General features: G+C 44.1%; 1 protein-coding gene and 2 long non-coding RNA genes across 3 annotated transcripts in view; 1 reads left to right on the plus strand and 2 right to left on the minus strand.

Moving 5' to 3' along the window:
* The window catches only part of ube2r2 (ubiquitin conjugating enzyme E2 R2), a 68,570-nt gene that overhangs the window by 37,365 nt on the left and 3,405 nt on the right, over nucleotides 1-27,800 (minus strand). The gene's annotated exons all lie outside the window — the stretch shown is intronic.
* On the plus strand, nucleotides 27-10,178 carry LOC116980055. The gene is made up of 3 exons (XR_004413843.1): nucleotides 27-43; nucleotides 9,540-9,545; nucleotides 10,132-10,178. It is a non-coding gene; the product is annotated as an uncharacterized LOC116980055 (long non-coding RNA).
* LOC116980050 lies at nucleotides 11,974-27,018 on the minus strand. Its single transcript, XR_004413841.1, has 3 exons — nucleotides 27,007-27,018; nucleotides 23,083-23,086; nucleotides 11,974-12,102 (listed from the first exon to the last, which is right to left on the minus strand). It is a non-coding gene; the product is annotated as an uncharacterized LOC116980050 (long non-coding RNA).

A 27,800-nucleotide genomic window follows, 5' to 3' on the forward strand; every position in this document is an offset into this window, starting at 1 on the left:
TAATCATCAGCGCCTCTACTTACTGAGAAGATTACGGAGAGTCGTTTTGTCAAAGAGGACTCTTTCGAACTTCTACAGGTGCACAGTAGAGAGCATACTAACTGGTTGCATCGTGGCCTGATTCGGCAACTTGAGCGTCCAGGAGCAGAAAAGAATGTAGAAAGTTGTGACCACTGCCCTGTCCATCATCGGCTCAGACCTCCCCACCATAGACATAGAAAATAGGTGCAGGAGTAGGCCATTCGGTCCTTCGAGCCTGCACCGCCATTCAATATGATCATGGCTGATCATCCAACTCAGTATCCTGTACCTGCCTTCTCTCCATACCCCCCGATCCCTTTTGCCACAAGGGCCACATCTAACTCCCTCTTAAATATAGCAAATGAACTGGCCTCAACTACCTCTGTGGCAGAGAATTTTTCTCATCTCAGTCCTAAAGGATTTCCCCTTTATCCTTAAACTGTGACCCCTTGTCCTGGACTTCCCCAACATCGGGAACAATCTTCCTGCATCTAGCCTGTCCAACCCCCTAAGAATTTTGTAAGTTTCTATAAGATCCCCCTCAATCTTCTAAATTCTAGCGAGTACAAGCCGAGTCTATCCAGTCTTTGTTCATATGAAAGTCCTGACATCCCAGGAATCAGTCTGGTGAACCTTCTCTGTACTCCCTCTATGGCAAGAATGTCTTTCCTCAGATTAGGAGACCAAAACTGAACGCAATACTCCAGGTGTGGTCTCACCAAGACCCTGTACAACTGCAGTAGAACCTCCCTGCTCCTATACTCAAATCCTTTTGCTATGAATGCTAACATACCATTTGCTTTTTTTCACTGCCAGATGCACCTGCATGCCTACTTTCAATGACTGGTGTACCATGACACACAGGTCTCGTTGCATCTAGTAACTTCCAGAAGTTCAGAATTTGCTGTAGGTTATCCACTGCTGTTTTACAGTCCCTTTATTTTTGCCTCCTTCAGTGTTACTAATGGGAAGAGTGGCCTTAGCAGAAACTTTAAGTATTTGCAGCAGAGTATAATGTTTTTACAATTAAACTGGTTAGTATGAGGCGTAAATAAAATGCTATTGTTGGATTAAATAATTATTATTGCTCAGGAAAATCTCCCGTCTTGTAGAAACTAATTAAGTTTGAGAATTGTAATTCCTTCAAGTAAGCATTTTAACACTTGACCAAGATGAACAAGATCTGTAACAGTGAGCTTTGGTAAAACATTTACCCTTCCCTGGCTGTCATGTCAGTAATTCCCACTACTTCTGTGCTTTCACCAGTATGGGTTTTACAGATTTTGCCAGCCTTTGTTAAGTTCAGATATAGTTTGTTATATGAATGTTGTCTCTTGATTAACTTCCTTTTAAACTACATGTGGCATTTTTCTTGTCTGAACCAAGTTTCAGATAACATGATTGCCGCAACAGGAATACTAGATTTTTCTTACCTTTTTAAAAATGTTTGATTTGCTTTGGGGTAGCGTGTTTTCCACTTCTTCCAAGTGCAGGACTCACTTGCGAGTCCCTGCATGTTTTTTTTGTTGATTCTACTATTTGCGATTTTTTTTTTTGTCTTCTCAAAGGTTAGATTTGCTTCTAACAATTGCCTCATAATCTGATCATCTTTCAGTTCTGCATTCTAATCTTTCCATCTGAGAGTGTGTCACCATATTTGCAGTCTTGTGATAATTTGATTACAGACTCGGGTGAAGTTTTGTTAGGGTTTCTTAACTGTAAATTAATTTAACAGCAAATCCATGCAAGAATGTGCTAGTGATTCTTCAGCTAATTTACCAATTGGTTACATTTTTTGTTACTTTGTTTCTTGGGGGTTGATGTGTTTTACATTAAACTGTATGAGAGTTGAATATGGTTAAACCACTCTAATTAGGATAGACCTGTGTTTATTTTTGATAATGTTGTCTGCGGAAAAGCAAAGCATTATTGTTTCTCTACATTCCTGTCTACTTTGAGAGTCAAATGATGTTGTCATGTTACAATTTAGCCACTTTTTCATGTTCCGAAAACTCCAGCAGTTATATGCCTGGTCTTCCAACCCTTCATAAGACAACCCACTCGATCCAAGTATTAGTTAAGTAAATCTCTGAACTGCTTTCTTTTTTTTTTAACTCAACATTTATTGATATAACAAAATACACAAAGGACAACCGCAAAATGCCAAAATACAGATCACCTAACCTCTATTAGCATCGCATCAGATCCTGTTAACATTCTATCATAGAAGCATCTTATTCACAGGCACCAGAGCAAGCTCATCAATTCATATCTTTAATCATTCTTGGCATTTGTAATAGTACCGGTTTCCATATAATATTAAAGGCATCAGTCCTCAACTGGAGTTTAGCAGTTATACTTTCCATCAAGTATACATTTTTCAATCTTTCCCTCCACTGTTGGACATTTGGTGGCATTTCCTTTCTCCATAGCACTGTTATCATCTTTTTAGCAATCAACAGCATCAACCCAAGCAGATATTTCTGATTTTGAATATCTGTTGCTGCTGGAGTATCTCCTAATATGAAACAAGCCGGTTCCAAAGGTAGATCCACTCCCAGAATTAATTTAATCTCTACCTGGATGTCTCTCCAGTATTGGTACAATTTGGGACAATCCCAAAAAATGTGTGAGATCACCGATCTTCCCACATTGTCTCCAACATAAATTTGAGGTGTTACTGTATCTTGCTAGCACGAGAGGTGTCCTAAATACTCTCATTTTAATTTTCCAATCGAACTCCCTCCCTGCTTGTCAGCTTATGGCCCAAGAGACATGTCCCTTCCCATATTTCATCTGTAATAATAATGTTCATTTCCAATTCCCATTTCTGTTTTGTTTCTATAGTATTTCCTTTTGTATAGTCTTGAAGTCCTTGATATAAATGGGATATCAAATTATTTTGTAACATTCCCTGCTTTCAGCACGTTACCATTCTGAAGGAAAAAAATACTCTGGGCAAAACTTGCATATTATATCACCAACGATCTATAAAACTGATGCGTAACTTCCAAACCATCTGTATTCAAACCCTTTGCAGAAAACATCCTATTTGTTTTCCTTATTGCTAGGCTAGTATCCCATGCTTCTATGAAGGAGAGAGGCTTCTCCATCCCAGAGTTTATCATTCTCTTCCACATTGAAGCAACGCCTCTACTTCCTTGGAAGCTTAGGACGTGTGGCATATCCCTAACAACTCTCACCAACTTCTACAGGTGCGCCGTAGAAAGCATTTTGTTGGGGTGCATCACAGCATGGTTTGGGGCCAGCTCCATCCAAGACCACGAGAAATTGCAGAGAATTGTAGACGTAGCCCAACCTCCCATTGATTTCATATATATCTCCCGCTGCCTCGGCAAGGCCACCAGCATAATCAAAGACGAGTCGCACCATGGTCACTCCCTCTTCTTTCCATCAGGCAAGAGGTATAGAAGTGTGAAAATGCACACCTCCAGATTCGGGGACTGCTTCTTCTCAGCTGTTATCAGGCAACAAACCTATCCTGTCAGCAACTAGAGAGCATTCCTGAGGTACTGTCTACCTCATTGGAGACCCTCGGACGTTCCACTAGGGGCGCCGCATTGAATGCGGCCTCTGCCTGCAGTCTGTCTGTTTTTTTCTATCTTTTTTAAATTTTAGTTTGTCTAAAAATTAGTTTTGGAGTTTCGTTACTTTTTTTTAATGTGGGGGAGGGGGGTAGGGTAAGGGGGAAACTGCTTCTCAGTCGCTTCCTGGCGTGGACGCGTCCTCGCCCCCCTCCTTGCGGCCTGCCAACTGGATTGGAGCGGCCTTTCCTGCCGGGGACCGGACCAGAGCTTCAGCAGCGGAGTCGCAGCACTGGATTCACTGCGGAGCAGAGCAATGCCTACCTGGATCGCCATTTGAAGCTCTGCAGTGCTGGGCCCGCTGTTCCAACATCGGGGAGCTGAGGTTTGAAGTGCTGCCAACGCGGGCGGCGCTGACCTCAACATCGCGGAGTCCCTGGGACCCTTTGCCGAGGGCCGCAAGCGTGAATCACTGCCCAGCGCGGCCTGTGGACTCCGGGAGCCGCGGACTCTGGTAGGAGGCGGCCGATTCGGAGGTCCACGCCGCGGAGGTTGTTCTCACGGTCCGACGTCGGAGTTCCATCCCGGCGAGCGGGCCTGAATATCGGGCCACCCGTTGCGGCGACTGCGGAGGGCTCGTGGGATCCCAACCACAGATGAACATTAAGAACAACAGAGGAAGATGACTGACTTTGGTGCCTTCCCTCACAGTGGGAAACTTTGATTCTGCTGTGTGGGGATGTTTTATGTTGGACTCTATCGTGTGGTGTGTACTTTATTTTAATTGTATGGCTGTATGGTGAACACATATTTCACTGTGCCAACTGGCACATGTGACAAATAAATGTATCTTGTATCTCTTTAATCGGACTTTACTGGACTTTATCTTGCACTAAATCTTATTCCCTTTATCATGTATCTGTACACTGGATGGATCGATTGTAATCATATATTGTCTTTCCGCTGACTAGTTAGCGTGCAACAGAAGCTTTTCACTGTACCTCAATACAGGTGACAATAAACCAAACTAAAGTACGGTATTTTGTTTTTCCAAAGTGGAGTTTCACATTTTCCCAGATTATAAATGTCATTTAAATGATGAAGGTTGAAGCTCCAGCAGTGAATCCAACAGCACACAAGTCATTACATCTCCTTACATCTTCCCAAAAATGAATAGACATTACATGCTATGTCCTTTTCTCTGAACGGCCTGCCAGCCAATCTTCTAACATGCCACCTACACCATTACCTTTGATTTCCCGTACAACCTTTATTTGAGACTTATCAAATGTTGGTGAATAGAATGACAGAGGGTACATGGAACATATGTACCCTTATACATCCATGTAAATATATTTCCCTGGGAGTGTACGGGTGTCAGTTATGGGGAGAAATAATCATAATAATACACTATATTGTCATTGTCTTCTTGTGTATGGAGTGCACAGCCTAAAGTTGTATGTTGGCATGTTCTATTTGATCTATTTGTTTGTGCACGTCGGGTTGATTGCATTAGTCAAAAAAGGGTGGACCATATGAAGGTTGCAATCTCCCACACCATTGTCATTGTAAATACATACAACAAAATTTCAGGCGCACTGCCCGAGTGGAGCTCCAATGTATCAGATAAATAATAACGACAATGGAAACAGCAAAAACGGCAAGATAAACGGCAAGTCAAGTCAGAATGTGCAATATAAGTATAAATATGTGCAGTATTTCACAGTATAATGTTATAGCAGTACAAAATATTGGCTATAGAGTATGTGTAGTCAGTGCAGAGTTCAGAGTGGTGATGGCCTTGGGGTAGAAACTGTTTGTTAATGTTGTGGTGTGTGATTTGATGGACCTGTAACACTTTCCTGAGGGCAGAAGGGCAAACAAGTGATGTGCGGGATGAGACAAGTCCTTTAGGATGCGTGAGTGATGTATTTTCAATCAATCAATCAATCTTTATTGTCATCTTGCAAGCAACAGTTGTACAGTGCAAAATGAAAAGACGTTTCCCAGGGAATACCGGAGCATCGCACATGAAATTTAAAAAATTTCACACATAACACTAAAAACAATCCAGTCCCTGATGGAACAGTATAAATAGTTAAACGCAGGTAAAACAACAACGTTAAAATACAGTAAAACCAATCATAAAATGTCCGGGGCAGCTGATTTGAGTGGCCAGTGCCAGTTATTAAAGTGGCCAGTGCCAGTTATTAAAGTGTCCGTGCCAAGCCTCAGAATCAGGTGACTGAGTACAAAGTGACTGTTTAGCAGCCTCACAGCCCGTGGCAGGAAGCTGTTTAGCAGTCTTGTAGTCCGGGCTTTGATGCTGCGATATCTCTTGCCTGATGGCAGGAGATCCAGGTGTATGTGGAGGGGGTGCAGTTTGTCCTTAGCAATTCTCTGAGCTTTTTTCAGACAGCGGCTCTGGAACAGTTCTTGTACCGAGGGTAGGGAGACGCCAATGATCCTCTCTGCTCCCCTCACTACCCTCTGCAGAGCCTTCCTGTCCGAGCAGTTGCAGGTGGAGTACCACGTATTTATGCAGTACTCGAGTACAGACTCCACCGTACCCCTGTAGAAAGTCCTGAGGATGTTGGTGGGGAGTGAGGCCTGTTTTAGTTTCCTCAGGAAGTGCAGTCGCTGATGGGCCCGTTTGACGGTCCCCGTGGTGTTCCTGGACCAGGTGAGGCTGTCTGTAATTTGCACACAGAGGAACTTTATGCTCTCCACTCTCTCCACTGTGGTGCCACTGATGTTGAGGGGTGTATGCTTTGGCTTTGCAGGCAATGTGAGCTATAGATCTCTTCCAGGGCAGGCAGATGTGTGTTGGTGATCTTCTGGGCTGTGTTGATGACTCTCTGCAGAGCCTTCTTGTCAGCTGCAGAACTGTTGCCATACCACACCAGGATGCCATGTGTCAGGACCCTCTCTATGGGGCAACTGTAGAATGACACTAGCAGTGTTGTGGCAAGTTGACTTTCCTGAGTGATCTTAGGAAGTAAAGTCGTTGTTGTGCCTTCTTTATCAGGGAGTTTGTGTTAGTTGACCACCTGAGATCTGCAGAGATGTGGGTGCCCAGGAACCTGAAACTGGAGACTCTGTCCACTCTTTCTCCGTCCATGTGCAGTGGAGGATGGTCACCCTGCTTCTTCTTGAAGTCAATGATGAGCTCTTTTGTTTTCTTGGTTGTTCTCCGAGCACCAGCCTATTAATCTCTGTACCTCATCGCCCTCAGTGATCAGCCCCGCCACTGTCACGTCAAGTCAAGAGAGTTTATTGTTATGTGTCCCAGATAGGACAATGAAATTCTTGCTTGCTGCAGCACAACAGAGTATTGTAAGCATATAGTTCAGTGTGTCTATATCGCATGGACCATATATATACACATATAAATAAACAGATAAAGTGCAATTGGCTGTTATAGTTCAGTTTGTTTGATGGCGGGTTTAATAGCCTGATGGCTGTGGGGAAGTAGCTGTTCCTGAACCTGGATGTACCAGATTTCAGGCTCCTGCACGTTCTACCTGATGGCAGCGGAGAGATGAGTGTTTGGCCAGGAAGGTGTGGGTCCTTGATGATGCTGGCAGTCTTTTTGAGGCAGCGACTGCGATAGATCCCTTCGATGGTATTGGGGGTTCAGCATTGATGTGGATAGAGAACTGGCTAGCAAACAGGAAGCAAAGAATAGGAGTAAACGGGTCCTTTTCAGAATGGCAGGGAGTGACTAGTGGGGTACCGCAAGGCTCAGTGCTGGGACCCCAGCTATTTACAATATATATTAATGATTTGGACGAGGGAATTGAATGCAATATCTCCAAGTTCGCGGATGACACGAAGCTGGGGGGCAGTGTTAGCTGTGAGGAAGATGCTAGGAGGCTGCAAGGTGACTTGGATAGGCTGGGTGAGTGGGCAAATGCATGGCAGATGCAGTATAATGTGGATAAATGTGAGGTTATCCACTTTGGTGGCAAAAACAGGAAAGTAGACTATTATCTAAATGGTGGCCGATTAGGAAATGGGGACAACTTCAATGCACAGCTCAGAAATAGCTACACTGTTTTTAAAACTCTCTTTTGTATCAGTGATTAAGCTAATCTCCCACCTTCCCAGGTATATACCATGACACTATTTGAAGAGATGGGGTCTTCCTTCAATGCCTCAGTCAACCGTATCTCACAAAGGACAGACTCAAGTTATTTACATATTTACTGTTTGTGGGATCGTTGCATTGCATAAATCGACTGTTGCAATTGATTACAACTCACTTTCAACTGGCTGATAAGTCACTTAGGATGTCCCCAAAGATCTAACGTGCTCTAACAAATACATTTTCTTTCCTGCAAAATTGTTAACTTCCCCATCCTATTTCTTGCCACATACTGACATTTTGCTCAATTAGTGCCAATTTATGGTGCTTTTCAACGGGCAAATTATATACAGGAAATAGTTTGCCCTCATTTGGAAAAGTGCTTAATAAAGGAATAACTTTCACATAGAACAATACAGCACAGGAACAGACTCTTTGACCATCGTTATCTGTGTTGAACAGGATGGCAATTTAAATAAATTGCCTTGTTTGTAAATGTACGGAGTTTGTACATTCTCCCCATGAACTGTGCGGGTTTTCTCCAGATTCCTCCAACACTCCAAAGACGTGAAGGTTTGGCTTGGAATAATTGTAAATTGTCCCTAGTGTGTGTTAATGTGCGGGGATCGCTGGTCGGTGCGCCGAATGGCCTGTTTCCACGCTAAACTAAACCAAAGACAGCCTCAGTTATACTTGCATAAATTTACTTGTTTTCACTGAATAAATCCAAAAATTAAATCCAGATGCTAGAAATGTATTTATAATCCAGGTTAAAAATGGCATTTGGATTCAATGAGCATAACAGTAATCACATTCAGCCAGCCTAATTGACTTAATAATGACATATATTAACTAGACAAATTCAGCTTAAATTTGTTGGTAAACTAACATAATAACTCATGTACCAAAGGATTAGTGTGCTTTAATACAACTTGATGCATAGGCTAATTTTTCCTCCAGTGTTCGTGGAGGAATTACACTGGTACAATTTAACTCAACAAATTACAGAGGTGAAACGCTCAAAATTGAGTAATGCCTCGCTTGCCGAGATCCCACAAAGGGTGACTGAGAATATGCATTTGAATATAACGAGCCAGATTATAAACATAACAAAAAGCAGCAACACTGTTGATCTACTTAAACTATTATATTGTCCAAATATTTGCAACTTTACCCCAGATGCATTGCTCATTTAGCGTAAAGTGACGTTACCACAAAACCACTTCCAGTTAAAGATTGAAAATACAGGAAGTGCTCACTATCTACATTAATGGTGTGGAGTAATTCTTGAGTTCAGGACCATATTTAGTAATTTTACCCCAGTCAAGGATTCCCCACTTACCACTTACTGGATGTTCTTGGAACTCTTGTGCCTGCCGAGTTAACTTTCAACTGCCGAGTATTAAAGGGCACTCGGCCTCCTTGGAATTCGGCCCTTTGGCCCATCAAGTCTACTCCGCCATTCAATCTCTCTCTCCCTCCTATCCTCATAACCAGATACCTTTCTGTGGCAAATAATTCCAGATTCACCAGAATAAAATGTGATGAATAAAATTGACTTTGACTTTTGACCACTCTCATTATAGAAATTTCTCCTCATCTCCTTCCTAAAAGAACATCCTTTCATTCTGAGGCTATCTCTAGTCCTAGACTCTCCCACTAGTGGAAACATCCTCTCCACATCACTCTATACAAGCCTTTCACTATGCTGTACGTTTCAATGAGGTCCCTCTGCAGGAGCCAATCTTGCTTAGGCTAGTTACTGTTGGCATATTTTATTATATTGTCTAGATATTTCTTGCAGAATTATTTTGTACGCTTGGGGGTGAGCTTTTCAATATACGTATGGGCATGACATACATCAGGTTAGGCTAGCGATACCACAGGGAGTGGTCGTATTAACTGGAGCCGGCAGGAGAGAAGGAATACAGTTTTTTTACCAGTTCAGATAGTAAGAATGGAAAGCTACAATTTGTATAAGAATAAAGAGGATCTGGAATGTTCACTTTGTTTTTACAACAACTTTAATAAAAATCAATAAAACTGGAAAGAACGACTGGAGGATTCGTTTTTGCTATTAGCTGCGTACGATCACTCATCCCTGTGTAGTACATTCATTGCCTGTGTCGTAACGGCAATAAGTTGGACATTGGAAAAGTTAACATTACACTCCTCATTTTTCTAAACTCCAGTGAGTACAGGCCCAGTGCCAACAAAAGCTCATCATAGGTTAACCTACTCATTCCTGGGATCATTCTTGTAACCTCCTCTGGACCTTCTCCAGAGGCAGCGCATCCTTCCTCAGATATGGTGTCCAAAATTGCTCAATATTCCAAATGTGGCCTTACTAGCATCTTATAGAGCCTCAACATTACATCCCTGTTTTTGTATATAGGCCCTCTTGAAATAAATGCTAGCATTGAGTATGCTTTCGAGAGGAAAAATATTCTACTGCAGGTTTGTCAAGTTGTCGGTTAGTCAAGGAGGAATCTCTCTAACTTTTACAGGTGCACAGTAGAGAGCATGCACAGTAGAGAGCATCGTGGCTTGGTTCGGCAACTTGAGCGCCCTGGAGAGGAAAAGACTACAAAAAGTAGTAAACACTGCCCAGTCAATCATCGGCTCTGACCTTCCTTCCATCGAGGGGATTTATTGCAGTCGCTGCCTCAAAAAGGCTGGCAGTATCATCAAGGACCCACACCATCCTGGCCACACACTCATCTCCCTGCTACCTTCAGGTAGAAGGTACAGGAGCCTGAAGACTGCAACAACCAGGTTCAGGAATAACTACTTCCCCACAGCCATCAGGCTATTAAACCTGGCTCGGACAAAACTCTGAACATTAATAACCCATTATCTGTTATTTGCACTTTATCAGTTTATTTATTCATGTGTTTTGTAGTCAATGCCTACTATGTTCTGTTGTGCTGAAGCAAAGCAAGAATTTCATTGTCCTATCAGGGACACATTAAATCTTAGTTCTTCATAAAAAAAAATTTTTTTTAAAATTCCAGATAGTTTTCTAGATAGTGAAGGTGTTTGTTTACCAATACTCTTCCTTGAACCCAAATCCTACATTCATTCCAGTGTTATTGAGTGCCTCTCCTATAGGATACTTTTACTGTCGAAAACAATTATTTCTGCAGCACAAGTTCAATGCCTACAAAAGTATTTTGGGATATCCTAACAGAGTTAAATATGCCACGTAAGTACAACTCTTCTTCCTCATCCTGGCACATTTATGGTGATTTAAAAAAAAAAAAAACTCAATCTGATGAATAGATGAAAAAACCTGTTTCTTGCCTCTAGTCTATTACCGCAACAACTATCTGGAACAAAAGCAATGTTCATCATTCTTTAAACACCATGCATGAAAAGCATTTGGGAACCACACCCAATGTGCTGACTCAACCCACATCAGACAATCCAAAAACATCAGAATCAACGTAGCACAGAAATATATCGGTACCACTGCTTTCTCATTAAATAACACCAATGTCCAAAATAAAAGCACTTGTTTACTGACAAAACATTACATTTATTTGTGCAAGTGAAGCAGGGATTTAATGGGAAAAGATCAAGAATACTTGGAAATCTGTTTCAAACAGCTGGCACAGATAATGATAGTCAAACATCCTTTCATTTTGTGTGGTCATAGTTGACAGGTTAGATGTGCAGGAAGAAATATTCATAAAGATGGGGATATTCAAAGCTAGCTATTATAGCAAGGATTAAGGAAAAAAGTAATCAAAATACTTGGTCTATTCTCTCAAACACCCATGATACTATTGAAGAGATAACCTGTTCTAAAAACCAGTAACTTCTCTCTTCTATGTACGTCTCTGGAATGTGGGAGGAAACAGGAACTCTGGGAGAAAACCTACGCAGTGACGGGGAGAACATAAACATTTCGTACAGACAGAACCCGTAGTCAAGATTGATCTCTGGTCTCGGGCGTTGTAAGGCAGCAACTCTACCACTGTGTCACCGTCTCATCCCATATCTGAGAAATGTGCTGGCATTGGAGAGGGTCTGGTGGAGGTTTACGAGAAAGATCTCACGGATGATTGGGTTAATGTATGATGAACACTGGGGCATGGGGCCTATCCTCGCTGGAGATTTGTTGGATAAGAGGGGACCTCCTTGAAACTTGCCAAATAGTGATAGGCCTGGATAGTGGATGTGGAGAGAATACATTACCACTAGTGGGAGAGCCTTGGACCAGAGGGCAGAGCCTCAGTATAAAAGGATATACCTTCAGGAGATGAGGAGGAATTTCATTGGTCAGAGGGTGGTGAATCTGTGCAATTCATTGCCACAGACTGCTGTGGTGGCAGTCATTGGGTATTTTAGAGTGTGCCTGCAGTTTGAAAAGTTTTGACAAAAACAAATCATGATCATTAACCATGAGCAGCGCTTTTGCACAAATAAGCGAGTTAGGTATTCCGACTGCGCATGCGAAGGTCATAGGTCACTCACCATAAACATTGTTGGTAGCTGAGCAGCTGAATCTTCATTTCATTCGTATTTTCCAGCTTTGATTCTTCTAGGTAAGAAAATACAGCTTTCAAACTGTACTAGTTGTATTTATTGTTCCTTTGTACAAAGCTACGATGATTTTGTCGTTTTTATTGCTTTATGCTTCGGTGAGTGAGTGAGATCGTGCTGCTGAGTGGGCTATGCCTCTCTCCTTGTCCAGTGGCTGTCGGCTGGCCCCCTCGGTCGGCGGGGATACACTTGGGTGCTTTGTGTGTATCCCCGTTGATGGCTGGTGCTCGGCTTTCACCAGCGCCGGGGTGGTTGACCGGCAGCTGCTGGGTGGGGCTGGGGGTGTGGCTGGCGGTCCCCAGCCTGTCGGGGAGCGGGTTCCTCGGGAGTTGGAGGGGGTTGGGCTGGACGTGGTGCTTCTTCTCTGCGCAGGCTGTGGGCCTGGGGCCGCCGGTGTCCCGTCAGGTCGGATGGCGAGGCGGTGTTGAGCTGCAGTTGGTGCTTCTTCTTGTTCATGCTGGCTGTGGGCCTGGGGCCACCAGTATCCCATCGATCTGGGACCGCACCGGACATCTCGAGTGGCGGTCCGGCAGCACTTGCGGCGCCGGGGACCCAGGTTCGATCCTGGCTGCTGATGAGGCGCGGGTCTGTGTGCGCACTCTCCCGTCTCCCACTCGCATCTGCCCCCTCTCTCCCGCTGTTATATCCTGCTCTCCCGCTACCTGGCACCCCCGTTCATCAGATTAAATATTTTTTTTTACACAAATTATGAATAAAGATAAGAATTTATACACAGTCTATACAGCCAGCTCTTTCTTCGCTTTTTCTTTATGGCGAATAACCTTTGACAAATCCCATGATTCCTTGCATTTTTCGGAATACCGAACTCGCTTATTGCAATAGAAAATTCACAAACCTCGTGTCATTTGATGAAAATGTTGAAATACAAAATACACACAAGAGTGTTTTGTAAAAGGTCACGGCAATCTCCCAGGGAATAGTTAACGTAAAATATGTAGCATTGTGCTCCAATAGCTGTCTTGCTGACAACTATTGGTGGTCTCCGATAAGAACGCATTCTACACTCGCTGGAGGTACGTCACCCACCCCACCAGTCTCAAGTGTATCTGTGGATGAGCTGGCACTGGTATTCACAGACTTCCTTAACCTCTCATTACTCCATTCTGAGGTCTCCACCTGCTTTAAGAAGACCACTATCATCTATCATGCCAAAGTAAGGTGGTGTGTCTTAATGACTTTGTCCATTGGTCGTGACATCTACGATCATGAAATTCTTCGAGCTTGGCGATGGTGCAAATTAATTCCAGCTTCATAGACATTCTTGTTCCACTACAATTTGTCTACCATTGAAACAGATCCCCAGAAACTGCTATCTCCCTGCCCTAAACTCATCTCTGGATCACCTGAACAAGGACATTTGCTATGTCGCTCTTCCAGGGAGATGCTAAATGCATTTCGTTGTCTCTGTACTGTACACTGACAATGACAATTAAAATTGAATCTGAATCTGAATCTGAATCTGAATCGGAATCTATGCTAGATTCATATTTATTGACTATAGGTCTGCCTACAACACCACAACCCCCAACCAATCTCATCTCCAAACTCCTTGACCTATCTCCCTCCCGTCACTGGATTATCGACTTTCTGACCCACAGACCGTAATCAGCGAGGATCGGTGACAAAACATGCTCCACCAGAGCACCTCAAGGATGCATTCTCAGTTCCCTACTGAACTCCTTATACACTCAATGGTGCGGCCAAATTCAGCTCCAACTCCATCTATAAGTTTGCAGATGACATCATCGTGGTGACCGCATCACAAAGAATGATGAGACAGACTGCAGGAATGAGGTGAGAGGGACAAAGTTTAAAAGAGACATGCAGACCATGTTCTTTTTTTAAAATCTGGTACGTTTAACCTGCAGCCTGATGTCAGTAACTAATGCACAGCACTGAGTGAATCACAAATGATTCAGACAATGGCCTGAAAATACTAATGTTGTTTTGCCCAACTATAAGCAAAATCTGGACACAAATCGAACATGATTTGAAAAACAGAATTTTTTTGCATAAATGAGTTACCCAAATCTTCTCAATCTTTTCTGTTATCCGTCGATCTCTGTTTGAACATGAACAGCCCTGCCCTTGGGATACAAAACTGCAGAAGTGACTTTACTGTAATTGCCTTTGCTCAGAATCTCACTTCAAATTATGCCCTGAATTACTACCACAGCAGGAAGCTACGTAGCCGGTTCTGTTGTTTTAATGTAATTTTAAAAATATTTATGTTTGTTTAAACAATGAATGTTTAAAATGCATTTTTACTGGAATAGTTTCTGTGCTTTCCTTTCCTTTGAAGATGATTGAAAATGAAAATTGGACAACGTTTCCAATTGCAAGTTTTTAAATGTATAGAATAAAAGAATGGGTTGCACCATCAATTTAAAAAAAAGATTGTTTAATAGCATTTCATTTTTTCCACTCGGAGGATAGTCCATGTCTAGAATGAGCTGCCAGAGGAAGTTACAGAAGTGAATACAATTACAACATTTGGACAGATATGTGGATAGAAGGGGTTTAAGATGGCTAGCAGCTAAATGTAGGTAAATGAGACTAGTGCAGAATGCCAAAGTTGGCATGGACAAGATGGGCCGAAGGACCTGTTTTCATGCTGTATAATAATAATAATAAATTTTATATTTAATGGGCGCCTTTCATACAAAATCTCAAGGACACCTTACATAGTAAAACATATAATCAGAATAAAATAAGTAATAAAGACATCACAGAGACACAAATTAAAAACAGAATTCATTCCAAAAACAGAAAATCAAAAACACAGTGTGAAGAGATGGCACTATGGCACTTCTGAACTGAACTACCATGACCTAGGTCATTGTCCCATTCACCGCAGACATTGGACTTTGACCCTGGAACATGCAGAGAAAAACACCAGAGGGCAAATTAGTGTTATAGAGGGAAAGTGCAGATAAAATAAAAGTATAAGGGCCCTAATGAGGGAGATCAGGTGCTTATGACAGCACCATTAGTATGATAAAAGCTGGGAACAAGCTATTACTGAATCTGGTAACATGGCTTTCAAGTTTTTGCATCTTCTGCCCAACAGGAGAGAGAAGAGGGAATGACCCAGGTGCAAATTGTCCTTTATTACATTGAATGCTTTCCAGAGGCAGCGTGAGGTGTTGGCACAATCGATGGTGTAGGATAGCAGGCTAGCGTGTAATGGACTAGGCTACATCATCAACTTTCAGTCATTGTTCAGGGTCTTGTGCAGAGTTGTTCACCAAACCAAGTAGTGATGCAGCTCAACATGATGCCTTCTAATGCATCTGTGGATGTTGGTTAGAGTTAGTGGTGACATGCCAAACTTTGCCTTCTGAGATACTAGAGGCATCGGCATGCTTTCTTGACCGGAGGTTCAAGGTGGCTGGTCCAGGACAAATTGTGAGTGATTTATGCCGAGGAATCTTAAGCTCTTGACCATTTCCACTTTGGCACCATCGATGCTAACTGGGACATGTACACTACCTTGTTTCCTTAAGTCAATAACGAGACCCACAGCCCTGTTTATATCAACGGGTCGATGGTTGAAAGGGTCAAGAGCTTCAAATTCCTGGGCGTGTACATCTCTGAAGATCTTTCCTGGTCCGAGAACACTAATGCAATTATCAAGAAAGCTCATCAGTGCCTCTACTTCCTGAGAAGATTACGGAGAGTGGGTTTGTCAAGGAAGACTGTCTCTAACTTCTACAGGTGCACAGTAGAGAGCATGCTGACCGGTTGCATCGTGGCTTGGTTCGGCAACCTGAGTGCCCTGGAAAGGAAAAGACTACAAAATGTAGTAAACACTGCCCAGTCCATCATCGGCTCTGACCTTCCTTCCATCGAGATTTATCGCAGTCGCTGCCTCAAAAAGGCTGGCAGTATCATCAAAGACCCACAACATCCTGTCCACATACTCATCTCCCTGCTACCTTCAGACTGCAACAACCAGGTTCAGGAATAGCTACTTCCCCACAGCCATCAGGCTATTAAACCTGGCTCGGAACTTTGATTATAGGGGGGTTGCGCGAAAGGTCACTGGGTCATAGGGCTCGACGCACGGAGCCGCTAAATCCAACTGGAAGACATCCAACTTCCGGTATATGTTATTAATGCTAGAAAAGCGTACTTTCCTACCTGTTAAAAACCGCCAAAATGTTGAATTTTTGCACTGAAAAAAATTGTGGGAGTCGGGGTAAGTGTGAGAGACATGTACCCAACTTTAGAATTCCAAACGTGAAGCGAAATGAAGGTATAGAGAAGCAAGAACTGAAGGGACTACAGCAGCTAAAGTGATTGGTAAACATTGAAAATATTGGGAATTATCTCGTTTGCTCACTCCATTTCATCAAGTAAGGCATTATTTGTGTTTTTTCTTGATTCCTTTGGTATCTAAAAATTCTCAGAAGTGATAAATCTGGCTGTAATTTTTTCTTCAGATGCGTTTTCATTTTGTATGTAAAAACCCACGAGAACCATGGCCGATTTAAAAAAATTACAGCCAGATTTATCACCTGAAACTTTTTAGATGCCAAAGGAATCAAGAAAAAACACAAATAATGCCTTACTGTTGATGAAATGCAGTGAGCAAACAGCCAATGTTCGCCAAAAACTCTGGCTGTTGTTGTCCCTTCAGCTCTCGTTTTTATCTACCGTAATTTCTCCTCACTTTTGGAATTCTGAAGTAGGCTAAATGTCTCACACGCTTATCCCGATTTCCATAATTATTTACAGCGCAAAAATTGACAATTTCAGTGGGTTTTAACCGGCCCGCTACGCTGGAAACAATGGTAAGTGCCTACCTGCAGTTCATCGAGTGTACTCCATTTGGAGTAGCCTAGCAACAGTACGGGTCAAGGATCGTGACCCGACTGCCGTGAAACCTCCCTATTGATAACCAATTATCTGTTATTTGCACTTTATCATTTTATTTATTCATGTGTGTATATATTTATATCATAGTATATGGACACATTGATCTGTTTTGTAGTAAATGCCTAATAAGTTCTGTGTGCTGAAGCAAAGCAAGAATTTCATTGTTCTATCAGGGACACATGACAATAAGCTCACTTGAACTTGAGTCTGAAGAAGGGTCTCGACCCGAAATGTCACCTATCCATGTTCTCCAGAGATGCTGCCTAACCTGCTGAGTAGCTCCAGCACTTTGCGTTCTTTTGTGTATTAACCAGTTCTGCAGTTCTGCGGTTCTTTGTTTCTACATTTTAACTGCTCCAGTGCAAAATCTCCTCAAGCATCAGCAGTTCTTTGTTTCTACAACTAGCTTCTTTGTCTTGCTGAACTCGACGGAGAAGTGGGTGGCTTGATACTATGTTACTAAGCTTCCTGTACAACATTAAGATCCGGCCCACTACAGTAGAGTCATCTGCAAACTTGAGGATGGAGTTAGAGCAGAATTTAGCCAAACTGTCATGAGTGTACAATGACTATAGTAAGGAGCTCAGAACTTAATCTTTGCAGGGCACTGATTTGAAGAATTATCATGTACTAGATACAATTTTGCTTTTAACCTCTGGGTTCCATTACAAAAAGAAATACCACCTCACAGACATATACTTAAGCTGTAGACACTGTTCTGGGAGATGTATAGAAAGGTTGGAAGGGGGGGGGGGAGGGAGGAGGGGGGGGGATGGAGGAGGGGGGGGGGGGGAAGAGGAGGAGGGGGGGGGAAGAGGGGGGGGGGCCGAAGAGGGGGGCGTCCGAAGAGGACGGGGGAAGAGGAGGGGGGAAGAGGTAGTGGGGGGAGGAACAGCCAGGAGGGGGGGGAAGAGGAGGGGGGGAGGAAGCAAGAGGAGGGGGGGGAAGAGGGGCGGGGGGGGAAAGAGGAGGGGGGGGAAAAGAGGAGGGGGGGAAAAGAGGGGGGAAGAGCGAGGGGGGGGAAGAGGAGGGGGGGAAGAGGAGGAGGGAGGAAGAGGCAACCGGGGGGGAAGAGGAGGGGGGGGGAAGAGGAGGGGGGGGTGAAGTAGGAGGGGGGGGGGAAGAGGAGCGGGGGAAGAGGAGGGGGGTCGGAAGGGAGGGGGGGGGGAAGAGAGGGGGGGGGGAGGCCGAGGACGGGGGGGGGAAGAGAGCGGCGGGGTGGAAGAGGAGGGGGGGGAAGGAGTGGGGGGGAGAGGAGGGGGGGAAGATGGAGGGGGGGAAGAGGAGGGGGGGGAGACGGAGGGTGGGAAGAGGAGGGGGGGGGAAGAGGAGGGGGGGGAAGAGGAGGGGGGGGAAGAGGAGGGGGGGGGAGGGGAGGGGGGGGAGAGGAGGGGGGGGGAGAGGGGGGGGGGGGGAGAGGACGGGGGGGAGGAGAGGAGGGGGGGGAGAGGACGGGGGGGGGCGGCGAGGAGGGGGGGAAGAGGAGGGGGGGAAGAGGAGGGGGGGAAGAGGAGGGGGGGGAAGAGCGAGGGGGGGGGAGAGGAGGGGGGGGGGAAGAGGAGGGGGGGAAGAGGAGGGGGGGGAAGAGGAGGGGGGGGAAGAGGAGGGGGGGGACGAGGAGGGGGGGGAAGAGGAGGGGGGGGAAGAGGAGGGGGGGGAAGAGAGGGGGGGAAGAGGAGGGGGGGGAAGAGGAGGGGGGGGAAGAGGAGGGGGGGGAAGAGGAGGGGGGGGGAAGAGGAGGGAGGGGAGAGGAGGGGGGGAAGAGGAGGGGGGGAAGAGGAGGGGGGAAAAGGAGGGGGGAAAAGGAGGGGGGAAGAGGAGGGGGGAAGAGGAGGGGGGGAAGAGGAGGGGGGGAAGAGGAGGGGGGGAAGAGGAGGGGGGAAGAGGAGGGAGGGGAGAGGAGAGGGGAAAGGAGGGTGGGGAGGAGGATGGAGAGAGGAGGGGGGAATAGGAGGTTGGGCAGAGGAGGGGGAAGAGGAGGGTGGAGAGAGGAGGAGGGGAGAGGAGGATGGGGAGAGGAGAGGGGAAGAGGAGGGTGGAGAGGACAGGATGTAGAGAGGAGGGGGGAAGAGGAGGGGGGGAAGAGGAGGGTGGAGAGAGGAGGGGGAAAGAGGAGGGGGGGAAGAGGAGGGGGGGAAGAGGAGGGGCGGGAGAGGAGGGGGGGAAGAGGAGGGGGGAAGAGGAGGGGGGGAAGAGGAGGGGGGGGAAGAGGAGGGGGGGAAGAGGAGGGGGGGAAGAGGAGGGGGGGAAGAGGAGGGGGGGAAGAGGAGGGGGGGAAGAGGAGGGGGGGAAGAGGAGGGGGGGAAGAGGAGGGGGGGAAGAGGAGGGGGGGAAGAGGAGGGGGGGGAAGAGGAGGGGGGGGAAGAGGAGGGGGGGAAGCGGAGGGGGGGGGAGGGGGGGGGGGAGGGGAGGGGGGGGGGGGGAGGGGGGGAGGGGGGGGGGGGGGGGGAGAGGAGGGGGGGGAGAGGAGGGGGGGGAGAGGAGGGGGGGGAGAGAGGAGGGGGGAGGAGGAGAGGGGGGGGGAGGAGGAGAGGGGGGGTGGGGGGGGGGGAAGAGAGGGGGGGTGGGGAAGAGAGGGGGGGGGGGGGGGGGGAAGAGGGGGGTGGGGGGGGGGGAAGAGAGGGGGGGGGGGGGGGGGGAGAGAGAGAGAACCCAAACCCCCCAAACAACCATCAGTGCTTTTTTCCTTCAAACTAACCATAACCAAATTTTCATTTTCAAACCAAATTAAGGGTACTTACTCACAGCTGTGTAGACATTTGTTCAGTCATTCAGAGCTCAGACCTCCATGTTGTAGAGACTGATTGGGGCACACCACTTCCTGGTTTTATAGTCCCTCCCCCATCCCACCAGCAGGAGCAGCAGAGAGAATGGGGAATTTTGTAAAATCATTAATATCTCTGTCATATTTCATCGACGGGAAAAATCCTCGGCACACATGCGGCGGAGGGGGGCTCTGAGCGAGGTAGCCAAAAATGACGGCCGTAGGTGGCGGCGTTCTCTCGGAAATCGCAGCACAGATCGCCAAAACCGATCAAGAACAGAGTTTTAGTAATATAGATAGATGTATCTTCCCCTTTGTTCTTCTACCAATTGTATTTATGTATCGTATTATCTGATCTGATTGGGTAGCATGCAAAACAATGCTTTTCACTACCTCGCTACGTGACAATAATAAACTGAAACCTACGACAAGGAAGTGAATCATAAATGGCTCGTAGCCAACAATGCTGGAGAAACTCAGCAGGTGAGGTAGCATCCATGGAGCAAAGGAATGGGTGACGTTTCGGGTCGAGACTCTTCTTCATAAATGGCTCAATCACTGGAGACAGATAAATTATTGAAAGATTGGGAATCAGGGACTATGAGGAACTGACACAGTGTTTCAGACTGTGACAAGCTTTACGGGGCAAGTATACAACTCCTGCTCACACTTTCTTCTGCACCACTATTTCGATTTTGAAGCTTTGCCCTACACACCTCCCTTTTAGATACCTATCCCATGGCCTTTATCTTTGTCAGGGCTATTCAAAGCTAGTTCAGCCATGCTCAAACATTTTGTGCAGATATCCCAATCTCTCTCTCCTCGAGCTGCTCTAACTCTAGTACCAGACCATGATGGTACTGTTTTCATGCTGAACATTCATCTTGCAACTTTCCCAATTGCATTTATAGTTTATTGATCCATTATGGGAGTTTCATGACACCAGTTATCAGGCAGACCTCAGAGCAGCAATTTTATATGAATGACACAGGTACGTTATTTGAATTCTGACATTTAATGCAGCCTTGCTACATAACCACAGTCGTCTTTGCTGTCAACCCCTTTTCCTAAGCGCCTTAGTAATGGTGATTCAAGACCAGTTCAACTATCCAAACTTTTGGAAAACTGTACTGTTATCTTCAAATTAGATAGATTCATTTTGAATGTCTGCCTTAAATACCGCTATAATGTCTCATAGATCAAGTGTGTCATTTTTCAGGTATAGCCAGGTTACTGCTCACCTAATGATATCAAACTACCCAACAGAGACATATCTTTGTTTTGAGGCCTTCACTTATGGCTCCATATTCTCTCTCTTGTCTCTTGATGCCTTTTGACTCTACATCCCAGTGTTCAGCTACCATTAACTTTAAATGCCTCATCCAAGTTCTCATTCCATTGCAAATATACAGACTTTAATCAGGACCCAGCTACAGCTCGGGTGCACGGTCTCAAACTAAGCTTTGCCCATTCAGAACACAGAGGAAAAGTCTTTGTTTCTCACCCAGAAGGTAATGAATCTTTGAAATTCTTTTCCCAAGCAGTTTGAGGCTCAGTCATAGCATTTTAAGGCAATTGATTTTTTAAATATTAAAAGAATTGGGATAGAGGGCTGGTGTAGGAAAATGGCAATATCAGCCAGGTCTTATTGAATGGCAGAGCCAGCAGAAGGAATGGTCTACTCCCATTTCTATTGTTCTTACATACCTACATCTGAAACATGCCGAGGACAGGAAGAATGAGATGAGTTACAAAATGAATTAGTTGTAAAACTATGGAGCAAACTATAATTAACTATTTCAAGTGATGCATGATGTTAAAAAAAAAATGCGATATGCTTTAAGATTTTTATATTAATTGTAACATGCAAAAGATGTTTTTCAATCCATAATATGCACCTCTATTGAAACAATATCAAACCAGTATTTTCTTTCTATTACCTTTAAGAAATATAAAATAAATGTGCACGTTTTATATCTAGGCATCCAAGCATTAGGTTCCGAGCACATTGGCAAGAATATATGTGGTCTAGGATGGGTGACCACATTCAAGTCTCGATAAACCATATTGAGAATTGATTCAATGCTTAATGAACTAGAGTGGAGAATTTAATTTAGTCAATACTTTTTCCAGTTTTCTAATTATGACCTATTTTCTCAAGGTGTCAAGTCACATTGGCAAATAGATGCATCTGTAAACATTTCCTTACCGTATTTTATCATCACTGATTTTTGCAATTGTTTTCAATTATGGACATCAATTAGAGAATAAATAGTTGAGCAAGACAGAGTGAAAGAAAGTCCACTGTTAAATAGATTGGGAACATTTTAAATACTTTTGAGAATTTGTCAAAGAAATAGCAGCTGACGTTTGTTGAGCACTGGGAAAAGAATGGATATCTTCATGAGCAGAGTTCAAGAGCTTTTGGAATTCTTAGCTCTTGCCATATCTGCCGTCTTTCTCCATTCTCTTGCTGAACCAATCTTGGTCCTAACCATTGTAAATTTAGCTAATTTTTTTATTGGCAGCCTTCAAGAATTCTAGTAAACTGCCTACTGATTAACTCATTGTTGCAAAAACCAATGGCTCCCATTTGTTTTTGACATATTTCTCATACTTCTGCTCTACTGACTAAATGATATCGGAAATTCTAAGTGGTTTGAATGGATATTTAATTTGCCCTGCCTAAAACATGCAGCATGTCAAACATTTGGTATTTACTGAACACATTTGTCATATTCCATGTTAATTTTGCTCCAGTTCTGTTGTGATTCTGATCAGCTTGTCTGCTAAACAACCCACACATTGTCAGTACAGTACTATTCTGATACCAGCCATATATAAATTCATTATGTTATGCAATGTGTTAACTTATTAAAATCTTAAATCTCACATAGAATCCCAATTTTGAAATTCAACATCCATTCCATGCTAGCAATGATTTGCAGAAGTAAATGAGTTCATTGTACTGGTAGAAACAAAGAATTGCAGATGCTGGTTTACAAAGAGGACAAAATGCTAGAGTAACTCAGTAGGTCAGGCAGCATCTTGGAAGAACATGGATAGGTGACTTTTCGGGTCTGGACCCTTCTTCAGGCTGATTGTGATGGGGTGGGGCGGTGGGAAGCAAGCTGGAGGAGAGGAGGGGCATGTCGAAGTATCCACCTATTACTTGTCAGACTTAGTCCTGGCCCTTTTCTCTTCCAGCTTTCTACCCCCCTCTCCTCCCCCCTCTCAATATGTTTGAAGAAGGGTCCCAACCCAAAACATCGCCTATCTATGTTCTCCAGACATGCTGCTTGACCCACTGTGTTACTCCAGCACATCGTGTCTTATTTTGACTGTGTTGGTATTGACTGATGTAAAATATAATTGGCTAGGACACGAGTAGAACACACTGTTCTTATGTGGGTGCTGTACAATCTCTGGTGTCCATTACAGTAGGCAGACTGCATCTTTGTTTAATTTTTTTGTTTGAAAATATTCTTTTCAACTCACCTGGTATTGGAGTAGATTATGTATTGATGCTTTTGAACCATCAAGTTTCTAACTCGAGTCAGAATCATAGTCATCTAAGCTAGTCACATTTGCTAATATTTGGCCCATATTTTTCTCAACCTTTCCTATCCATGCACCTGTCCAAGTGTATTTTAAATGTTGTTATTGTACCTGCCTCAACTACCACCTTTGGCAGCTCATTCCATATACCAACCACCCCCTTGGTGGAAAAAGTTGCACTTCAGTTTCCGATTTAATTTCCCCCCCTCTCACCTTAAATCTAAGTGTTCTGGTTCTTGATTCCCTTAGCCTGGGTAAACGACTGTGAATTCATCCTACCAATTCCCCGCATGTGTCTGTACACCTCTATACAATCACCCCTTAGCCTCCTGCACTCCAAGGCATAAAGTCCTAGCTTGTCCAATCTCTCATTATAGCTCAGGCCCGAGTCCTGGCAACATCCTCAAAAGTCTTCTCTGCACTCTTCCCACCTTAACAATATATTTCCTATAGCATGGGAGATCAAAACTGAATACAAGACTCCAAATGTAGCCTCATCAATATGTTATACAACTGGTTGATTGGCTGGGTGATAGGAGATAAAGGGTAGTGGTGGACGGGTGAAAATCTACAACAGGTAGCCTACTGCAGGGAATGCCTGCTGGGACCTTTTTTTGTTTGTAAAATGCATAAATTACTTGGATAAGAATGTAGATGGTAACTTTGTAAATGGCATGAAAGTTGGAGTTGTAGCGAAGATTGTTGTCCAATGATATAGATCATTTGTAAAGTCACACTGATGTATAGAAGGTCATTAGGCTGCAAGTCTATAAATCCTTATAAGTGGTGATACAGGAGAATAAGGTTGTGAACAAAAATTGGGTATGCTTCCTGCATAGGATGAAGGGTTAAGAACAAAAGTTGGGATGTTATGTTGGTTTAACTTTACTTGGTCCTGTACACAAAATTTTGGTAATTCTGGGAATATCGGGCAACAGTTCTGGTCAACACACTAAGAGGAAGAATGTGGTACAGGTAGCATTAAAAGTGGGCAAAAGAAAATTCACCAGGATTTTGCTGGACTGGAGGATATAATTGTTAGAGATTGGATAGGCTGGGTTTATTCTCACTGGAACGCAGGGGGCTAAGGGGTGACCAGAGGATTATAAAATTGTGAGGGGCATAGTTAGGGTATAGTCAGAATCTTTTTATAGAAGGATCTATGGATTAAAAAATATTTTTCCCCAGAGCAGATAAATTTAGATTTAGACTAAGTGGGACCCTTTGGGTCCCAGCATCACACGGGAGGGCTGGTCCCCCAACGCAATATTCCACCTCTCCACCAATTCCAACATTGGTGACCAGTGGAGGGGGCTTTCTGGATGGGTGTTATGGGCTGGAGGGACTGGTTTCCAGAGGGCTAGTATGGACTTTGTGGGACAAATGGATTTTTGGGCTGGCGGCTCAGTCACTCAAGCCTGTTGTGCTGGCAGCTCACTCACTCACTCACGACTGGTGGGCTGGCAGTTGACTCACGGCTATTCCTTGAAATTCCATTTCAAGCAGGGTGCAAGGCCACCAAATTCGAGTGCAGTTTCTTACCACTTCAAGCAGGGTGCAAGGCCACCAAATTCAAGTGCAGTTTCATACCATTTCAAGCAGGGTGCAAGGCCACTAAAGACAGTGAGTCGTGACCTCTCCCTCCTCCATCTTGCAGAGACTGAGCCACGCCCACACTTTTGGGTTTTATAGTCCCTCCCCCTCCCACCAGAAAGGGCGTGGCCTTCATGGCGTGATTGACAGAGAATCTCAACATTTTTAAACACGAATAACTTTTATTTTTCATCGATGTGAAAAATCCTCAGCACCTGATGAGCGAAGAGGGACTCTGAGTAAGATGGCCAAAAATCACAGCCATACGTGACAGCGTTTTTTCTAAAATCAATATAAAGCGCAATCAGGAAGTGGTCAAGATCAGACTTTTAGTAATATAGATAAGTTTAAGATGAAGTGGAGAAATTTAAAGGAGATCCATGGGGTAGGTTTTCTCCACACAAAGTGGAAAGAGCTGAAAGAAGAGGTGGTGGAGGGCGATGCTATACAAAATTGAAAAAGCATTGACAGTGATACTCGATTAGGAAAGACACAGAGTTATGTGCCTAATGTGGGTGAATGGAATTAGCATACATAGGTTCTATGATCAGCATGGACAAGGTGGGCCGAATGGGTCTCTTTCTGTGCTGCATGGTTCTATTTCTATTGCTCTTTGGATTTGCATTGTACAAACCAACTGTCAGATTATCAATAAAAGAGCAGCAATCTTTAAAAATATTTAATTGCGAAGAACATTGGAACAAACATTACAATCATGATGGTGATTGTATAAATGCATGTTCTTTCTTCTATATAGCAATCTCCCTATGGCTTCTTTTACAGAAGAATGAACCACTCAGTAACTGATCAAAGGTGTAGGAAAGAACTGCAGATGGTGGTTTAAATCTAAGGTAGACACAAAATGCTGGAGTAACTCAGCGGGCCGCATTTCTGGAGAGAAGGAATGGGTGAAGTTTCGGGATGAGACCCTTCTTTAGATTGATGTCAGGGGAGTGGGCGGGACAGATAGAATGCAGTCGGTGACAGTAAGACTGGTGGGAGAACTGGGAAGGGGAGGGGATGGAGAGAGAGGGAAAGCAAGGGCTATTTGAAGTTAGAGAAGGCAACGTTCATACCGCTGGGGTGTAAGCTACCCAAGCAAAATATTCATACCGCTGGGGTATTTCGCTTGGGTAGCTACCACCCCTGCGGTATGGACATTGACTTCTCTAACTTCAAATAGGCCTTGCTTTCCCTCTCTCTCTCCATCCCCTCCCCTTTTCTCCCACCAGTCTTAGTGTCTTCAACTACATTCTATCTCTGTCCCACCCATTCCCGACATCAGTCTGAAGAAGGGTCTCCACCCGAAAAGTCACCCATTCCTTCTCTCCAGAGATGCTGCATGACCCGCTGAGTTACTCCAGCATTTTATGTCTACAACCGGTCAAAGGCCCCAGTTTTCCTCACCTATTTCTGATGAGGTAGTCCATCACAGTCGTACTAAAACGCTTAGTATGAAGCATAAGGGTGCACCAATCAGGATTCCTTTGCCTCATTGTAATTCAACTGAGCTCCAGGATGTGGGTTTTGCTGGCAATGAGAGGATTGGACTTAGCCATGTTGTTCCTTGCATTCGTATGATCTGCTGATACTCAGTCAAGGCCACTTACGCACAACAGATTTTGATTGGTGAGGACTGGCAAAAAACGGATTGCTCCAACAATCAATGGCTTTGAGTCAAGCGAGGAGGAGCAAGTGAAAATGGAGTGCTTCCTTAAATATTATGTATATTGTACCCGTAAATAAAGTACTTTTGTAAAAAATATGCAACCCAACCAATGTTTCGTAAAGTTGCAATTCAAATTCTATTCCCCGATCTATCAAGGCAAGCATTACAAATGCCTTCTGCAACACTCCAATCACTTGTGTTGCCCTTTTCAAGGAACTTTAAAAATTGACCTCTTAGTCTTAGTTCATCAACATATCTTGGTTTCTGACCATTTACTGTATATATTCTAACCCTATTTGACAAAAATACATTACCTCACACTCAGCAGGATTAAATTTCATCTGCCAATGCTTCACCCAATTTTTCAATTAATCCATATCATGTTGTTGGCTTAGAATAGCCTTCGATACCAATGTTAATGTCACCTGCATACTTATTAATCATACCTCCTACAATCACATTCAAGTTGTTATATAGCACAAAAGTAAAAAAGTATTGATTACTTTGGTAAACCTCCAATCAAAATTCCAATCGGAAAAAAAATCCTTCCACTACTGTGGCTCTGCCCATATCACCAAACCAATCAACCAACCAATGAAATTACAAGCACTGCAGGTTAAACAAAAGCACCGTTTGTGAAGGAAGCGAGCTATTGGTCCACAGTGGGAGGCCACTTAAGAAATGTTGTCTAGAAATTGACATGATCATGACCCATGCATTGTATGCATTAGCCAAACACACAGACAATATAGCTATCTTATTTGGCCTAAATTAAACCACGTATCTGACATAAACTTAAACTATATTTTGCACCATTGTGACAAATATCAAGGTTCTCGACAGGCTATTTTGCCACAGAGCGCATCAAATGTGGTCGTAACCATATTTGTTCACTCAATCAATATTTGGTGTATCCAGGCAGCTGACCCTCATTTGGACAGCTCTGGTCTTTATGGCACTCATTCAAAGTCACAACATACCTGATGTAAAACTATCATAATTTTGTATATTGCAGAGTCTACCATCAACCTCCTTTGCTCAGAGAACACCAGCTCTCTAGGCTAACCCTGTAAAATGTATTTAAATCCGAGAACCATTATAGCAAGACCACAA

The sequence above is a fragment of the Amblyraja radiata genome, chromosome 1 (genome assembly GCF_010909765.2).
Source record: "Amblyraja radiata isolate CabotCenter1 chromosome 1, sAmbRad1.1.pri, whole genome shotgun sequence".
In the NCBI taxonomy this organism is placed as follows: Eukaryota; Metazoa; Chordata; class Chondrichthyes; order Rajiformes; family Rajidae; genus Amblyraja; species Amblyraja radiata.